We start from the raw sequence: 7,500 nt of genomic DNA, 5'->3' as shown, positions 1-7,500 counted from the left end.
GGCACATTGAATGTGAATTGTACTTGTTTTGCTGTTATTACAAGGAAAACAGTGTAATGTCTTTTACACATTTAGACACAAGCCTTGAGGGACTGTCTTTGTCTATCTGTATGTGTTTGTGTGTGTATGTATGTGTTTGTTTGTGTATGTATGTTTGTCTGTGTGTGTGTTTAGACCAATGTCTTCTGTGTTTATGTGTTTAATCTGTTTGTCTGTCTGCCTGTGTGTGTGTGTCTGTCTGTCTGTCTTATGTGTGTGTGTCTACGTGTGTAGGTGTGTGTGTCTAGTGCTGTTCTTAGTGTGCCATAAAACTTGGGTCATAACAGCCTAACTGCTCTCATGCAGATGTCCAGTCTGCCCAGACGCAGACTACCAGCACATTTTAAGGTGGAGACGTCGTATTCACTCTAACTTCTGCTCCTCCCTCTGGTGGGTTTGCTACATGTCTACGCTTGTGCCTCCTTAAAAGAATGTGTGTCCCCTGTTTGTCCTTCAGGTGTGGGCATAGTCTGACCTCTTTACTGCCAAAGGTCAAATATCACACAGCCTGAACGTGTTGGCGTCGCCATGGAAACCTGTCAATGTGCGGAGATTGCTTGTATGTGCTCTCGATGAGCCCACACCTCTAAGGAGTCTCCGGGTATTTGGGATACACTTGTTTATGGATGGTTCCTCAGTGTGTGTGTGTGTGTGTGTGTGTGTGTGTGTGTGTGTGTGTGTGTGTGTGTGTTTATGGATGGTTCCTCGTAGTTAAATGGTGGTATTTTGGAACATAGAACATGTGAGGTTGAGGCAACAAATGTGGAACGATTTTAGCGATTTTCTTACTCTGACAGGCTTGTTCTGCTTACTTACCTGTCAGAGAAATAACGTGTGAGTGTGAGTGTGTGTGTTTGTGTGTTTATGTGGATGTGTCTGTGGATGTGTGGCCAGCACAAAAGGTTATTAACTTAAAAACAGAAGCACACACAGAAACAGATACTCTGTGACACACACACACACACACACATCGCCACACACACACACACACACACAAAACACACAGCATCAAGTCATATATAGGGCAGTTATAATTCCCCCTTTCGTGTGTGTGTGTGTGTGTGTGTGTGTGTGTGTGTGTGTGTGTAGGCTATTATGATGTGTCATCCTTGTGTGTGTGTGTGTGCTGAGTAAGTTCAACAGGATGTGCAAGTGCATCACTGACTCAGATGTTTGGTACAACTCTCTCAATAACATGGCCACCTGCCTATGACCAAACACCACACACACACACATACACCACACACACACACACACACACACACACACACACACACACACACACACACACAGAGGGCAGTAGTAATGACGATAGGACCCCAATGCTGCTGACTCACTGAATCCCACTAACCGCAGACCGAATGTTTTCAAAAGAGAGTGCTGCCTGTACCAGTGACACATCCACCACCACCTCCTCCTCCTCCTCACACACACACACACACACACCCTCTCTCTCTGACGACCCAACTACTACTCATAGTGTGTGGGGGGGGGGGTTCTATGTCTCTATCACCCTCTCCCTCTCTGCCTCCCTCATTCTTTCTCTCTCCCTCCCTCCATCTCTCTTTCTTTGTCTCTTTCTTTCACTCTCTCTCGCTTTCTCTTTCTCTCTCTCCCTCCCTCTCCTTCTTTCTTTCTATCTTTTGCTTTCTCTCCCTTTGTTTTGTCCAGACCTTGGGATGTTTATTTATTTCTCATAGGGACAAGCCCACTGTCCTGGGAGACAAGGACTTCAAATGCCTCCCTGTGTGTGTGTGTGTGTGTGTGTGTGTGTGTGTGAGAGACTGACAACAGCATCCCACCTCCGATTCATCACTCAGCATCCTCTTCCTGTCCACGGTTAACAACTAATGTGTCCCTCACCACGCATGCACACACACACACACACACACACACACACACACACACACACACACACACACACACATACACACATGCCCCCCCACACACACACACACACACACACACACACATGCCCCCACATACACACACACACACACACACACACACACACACATACACACACAGACACACACACACAGACACAACCAGAATAACCAACCTACTCAATCTGACATAAGTATTGTTTTAAGCCAATTCCCTACAGTTCATCTTAAAGGGAGATGGATGAGTTAGTATGTGTTTGTGTGTCTATCTTAGTTTCACAGAGACAAACAGTCCAATACTGTCCACTTCCTTTCTCTGTGTGTGTGTGTGTGTGTGTGTGTGTGTGTGTGTGTGTCTGTGTGTGTTCCTGTGGTGGACACACACACTGCTCTCCAAGAAAACACAGTATTCGTGACACACTCCCGTGGTTTACTGTGAGTGCATGTGTTGTGTCTGGCTGTGATGCTGATGCAACGGCTCTAAATAGAAACGTGCCATGTGTGACTGTGTACCGGTGAGTGTGTGTGTGTGTGTGTGTGTGTGTGTGTAGGCGCGCTCTAGTGACACATGGACTTGACCACACCGTGAGAACAGACGTCTGTTTGACGTTAAATGCACTAACCATCACCCGACTTTGGGAAGCAAGTCGGCACCTATAGATGGGAACGGTCCATTACATTGGGGGTTTGTCTGGGGGGTGGGGGGGTTTTGGGGGTAATTGAGAACAGATTTGATGGCGATACTTACGATACTGACACACTACACTTTTGCTGAGCTCACGGTCGTGATTCAGCTGTGAGTTGAAGGCTGATGTTTTTCTCGCCCTTGGCGAGGAGGTTAAAGAAAGTTCAATGTCTAAAAATGCACTAGTGTTAAATAAGAAGTCAGAGCATTTGTTTCATGTTTTGCCATGTGAACACTTTGCAGATGATTTGTCAACCCAGCTGGTAAGGGTTGAACATTTTTTTAATAAACTCGGACGTGGTGTTGTACTTGCAAACATTAACAGGAATAAACGTCCATTGCAACTGTACCCTACGCAGCGTGATTAGGCTACCGAGTCCACCGCAGATTAAAAATAGTCCAACGGACGGAACTGTTGTCCCGGCTGACCGGCGGGCAGGCTAACCGAGTCACGAGTTCACCTTCGGAAAGAGCGGGGGCCAGAGAGAAGCGGTCCCGGTATGGAGCTAGAGTCGGTGCCAGTTTGCGCTGTCAGGGAATTCCGGGGCCGTGCGGTGACGTCAGCGTGCGGGGCTTAGGGGCGGAGCGGTGGAACCAGAGCCAGCGTGTTGGTGTGTGTGTGCGGAGCGATAGCATCATAGGTTGCGCGCAGAGCCAGGCGGTGTGTCCCTTTAAAACACAGAGACGAACAGCGCAATTCGATCCCTGCCTACGGGAGAGAGAACAATACCCGCAATGTATGAGAGAAAAAGGACTGACTGAACGTCAACAGCAATACTGCTAGCTAACTGTTGGATTGTATGCGGATTTGTCCTTTATTCGCTCAATTGTAAGAAAGAGGACCATCACAAAGAGGACGATTTGGAATATAGTAGGCTAGGCTACGCTGCTCAGTCAGTAGGAGATTCGGTCGGACAAGCTGGATTATTGGCTGGCGAGAAAAACTCTCGGAGCCCTGGAAGTTGAGGAACGCAGGACAACGAAACCACCGGTATAAACTGAAGTGTTGTGTTGGATTACCATTTCTGGGAGTTTATCGTCTTTTTTTGTTGTTAGAGGCAGCTTTACTTCGAGGTAGCCAACAAAGGCTGCTCGAAACGTTAACATAATGTTGATACGCTGCTGAACCCTTCGGCAAGGTGAAATGCAAGCGTATTAAAAAAAAATTGTATTCGATCACCCAGCAATGATTAATTCGCGTTTGTCTGATCGGGCCATTGAAATCGGCGAACCTAAATGTGTCCACAAATGCCTTTGTCGGCTTCGTGTTGTGACATTGTAACGACAGTAGAATTAAGATTCGGTCTTTTATTTTCAGGCAAAAGATTTTTGAGGAAGGGGCCAACCAGGACACTGAAGTTTCTTCAAAACGTGTTTTCATTTAGGACTAAAAGGTAAGCATTCTCTTCTTTTACATTGGAACTAAAATAGGGACATGCTATTAATGTGTCTTTCTGGTGTTCAACCCGAAACGTAGTTGGCTTTTTTTAGGGGGGGGGGGGGGGGGGGGGTAGAAGCCATTCATTCATTGAACGAGTTGTAATAAAACAGTTACCGAATGAATAGTAATAGTAGTAGTAACATTCATAGGAAGCTGTATGAATCCGGAAATGAAGTCAGTTCACGCTGTTGTGTTAACCCTTTTATTGCCGCAGCGCGCTAGAGAGGTCCTCCCTCCCAATGTATTCAGCTTCAATGTAGGCTAATAACCTCCTGTAAATGTAAGTGTGTTCAGTAGGTTAATACCTTCATTTTGATTGGTCAGTGCCTTTGTCTGTATTCTTGAAAAACATGTCTAGAATGTGATCGCATGCCATCGTAGGCTACATCAGCGATATGGTATTTAAAGCTCCCTTGCTAGTCCACTATTTCCAGTTCGGCACTTCAAATGCGAGCTTCCCACGTGTACCCGTAGGAGGCGGGTGGAGGAGGTGCTTGTGTAAGGCGATCCTGCGCCTTTGTCTGCGGGCGAGGACAGGGGTAGGAGCGGCGATGGGCTGGGTCGGTGCCGGGGAGGCAGTCGCATTAAGTGAATGGATTGCCTTTAGTCAGCCTGCGCCCCCTTCCTCACACACATACACACAATGGGGCGGTCTGAAAAGAAATCATTTGCATCGTCTTGCCTCATGGACATGTGGGGGTGGGGTATTTCTGAACCTGCCCTGTGTGCAGTTTTCTTGGAACCCACGGATCTTAAAAATAATTGTTGTTGTAATAGAAATATCTACAATCTCGTAATTATTATCAGATACAAAACGCCCACCAATCGTATTTGAAGGTGACTCGGGTTTGTTTGGCCACGCATGGCTGAACTTCATAGGCTCTTGTTTGCTTCGTCTGCATTTTATTGTGCCACCATAAACGTCCCTTGTTGTGAGTAAATAGCGTCGTGGCATGCCGGCATGTGGTCGGAAGAACTCTTTGAAAGTCGACTTCCGATCAATTAGAGTGATTAACATGGCAACCAGTGTGTTCCTTTGAAGTGGTGAGGCGTTGGGGATGTACATTTTTTTGGAGAAGTCTGCGTGTGTGTGTGTGTGAGTGACGAAAAATCTCCTCTTTTTGCCATCATCGCGCCGTTCAGTCAGGGAGCTTTTGAATCACCCGCCCCCAATGTTCCCGTGATCAAAATGTGAGTGAATGAACAACCGCCGCCTCAGCTCCGCGACGGAAAAGCCCCGTTAAAGCAACATGCTCCCAAATAGCGCGAAGGATTAAAGTGTTATTTTAAAGTGTTGCTATTTCTGTTTGTTGGGAGGGGGTGTGGGGGTTGGGTGGTCTGCAGTTTTTGCCAGTTGTTTGTGTGTGGTAGGTTGGCGAGTGTTTTGGTAAGGAAGAGACTTATGTGTGTTTGTCTGTCAGCTCGGGGATTTAATTTTGATAGATGTCCTTAGAGTGATAGTGTGACATTGATTTGATGTCCAGCTAACAGGTCACAGCTCTCTCTCTCTGTTAGGCGCAGGGTGTGTGTCTTCTCGTAGGTGGCATGTAGAATGTGTGTTCAAGGTGTGGCAGGATAATAGCAGGGTAGGCTATTATAGGTCAGTAGGCTTCCTGGCTCTGTGGAGCCTGCTCCTAGTGACTAGAGATTAAGCTATGAAGGGGGGGGGGGGGGGGGGGGGGGGGGGTGGAAGAGAAAAGTAACCTTGCTGATCATTCTCGTTTCTCAGTCACATTTCTGTGAGCTGTAGCCTACTTAGGAGGAACAGTGACCTTCTGGAAAGTTCTGTTTTGATGATTAATAGATTATTAATGTGTGTTTTTCTTTCATGATTGTGAAACACAGGGGAAACTAATGATGATGCTGGGAAAGGGTGACATGAAGTGGGGCATTTGAGTCGCTTGTGGGTTTGTGAGGGGAACTGTTTGTGTGTGTGTGTGTGTGTGTGAGTGTGTGAGAGGGGCACAGAAGGCCGAGTGGAGAAGGTGTGTGTAGGGATTTGAGGGGGGTGTGTGTATGTGTCATAACAGAAGGAAAAAAGAGGGGTGAAGGTGTGTGTGTAGGAGAATGTGTGAAGGGTGTGTGTGTGTGATTCATAGAACAGAAGGCAGAGTGGAGAAAGGGAATGTGAGTTTGTATGTGAAGTGTGTGTGTGTGTGTGTGTGTGTCAGTCAGGGAGCATAAGGCAGCGAGGAGAAGGTGTGTGTGTGTGTCAGGGATGTAAGGAAGATGGGGGAGGTGTGTAGGGTCTGTGTGTGTGTGTGTCAGGGGACATGGGACAGCGAGGAGAACGTGTGCATAGGGTTTGTGTGTGTGAGAGGGAGACAGCGAGGTGTGTGTGTGTGTGTGAGAGGGAGGTGTGTGTGTGTGTGTGTGTGTGTGTGTGTGAGAGGGAGACAGGGAGGTGTTACCATAGTGTGACATTCCACCACAGGCTGTGAGCCCAAAGGCCAGGCCGAAACTAAGGTCAGAATAGGGTGCTGGGTACCCCAGATAATTATACAAAATAGGTGGCTTTTGTTTGTGTGTGTGTGTGTGTGTGTGTGAGAGAGTGTTATGTTATTGGTCCTGTGTTACACATCTCATGACCATGAAGGTATTGTCAAGGTAGTAGCAAGTATTAAACTCAGTGGTGTACAATGGGGCAATTGTGAATCGAGTAACACTACGCACACCACGTCTCTCTCATTCACTCACTCACACACACACACACACACACACACACACACACACACACACACCGGAAAGGAATTTGTTCAGAATATGACCTCATCACTTGGCAGAGTTTTGGGAAGGGAGAGAGAGGGAAGGGTGGGAAAGATGACGGATCAGAACCAAAGAGAGAGAGAGAGAGAGAGGGAAGGAGGGAGGGATCACGATTCAGAGTAGGAGGACCGGGAATAGAGGGAGAGGACGGAGAGAGGAGGACGTACTAAAAAGAGATGTGAGGAGATCGTGATGTGTTTGAAAGTGATTCAACAATAGTGTGTGTGTGTGTGTGTGTGTGTGTGTGTGTGTGTGTGAGCTCAGTGTAGGACAGGACGTGAGCAGACACGATTATGAGCCGAAGTGCGTCACACTGAGTGAGAGAGACACACACACACAAGCACGGGATTGTTTCCAGAATCAAGGAACATTTCAACACAAACACACACACACACACACACACACACACACACACATAACAATGTCCAAAAGCCAAAATATTTACAGAGACAGCAGCAGGTCTGTAAGCTTCACTGCAGTGAGTCTAGCCCAGCTATCTGAGGTTGGGGATGTTGTTTTCCCAATCATCTTTAAAACTCGCTGGGGCAAAAAGACCCTTCGCAGCTGATGTCCCAGTTCACTTCCTGTAGCCCAAGAAAAAGCGCTCGCTGCCATGACAATGGTTGTCTAGGAAACCGAGGCTTTGTGAGAAGTACTCATCATCTGTTGTAATGGGGGCTTCT

General features: G+C 47.2%; 1 protein-coding gene across 1 annotated transcript in view; it reads left to right on the top strand.

Moving 5' to 3' along the window:
- LOC308382380 (uncharacterized protein) overlaps positions 1–7,500 on the top strand; it is a gene marked incomplete at its 3' end in the record, with an annotated part of 37,113 nt that overhangs the window by 18,902 nt on the left and 10,711 nt on the right. Inside the window, exon 2 of the mRNA XM_080860101.1 lies at positions 3,929–4,004. The remainder of the gene's footprint in view (positions 1–3,928; positions 4,005–7,500) is intronic.

Source organism: Sprattus sprattus (assembly GCF_963457725.1).
Source record: "Sprattus sprattus genome assembly, chromosome: 21".
Classification (NCBI taxonomy): Eukaryota; Metazoa; Chordata; class Actinopteri; order Clupeiformes; family Clupeidae; genus Sprattus; species Sprattus sprattus.
Note: the sequence above shows the minus strand (reverse complement) of the source record. Positions and strands in the feature narration are given on the sequence as shown.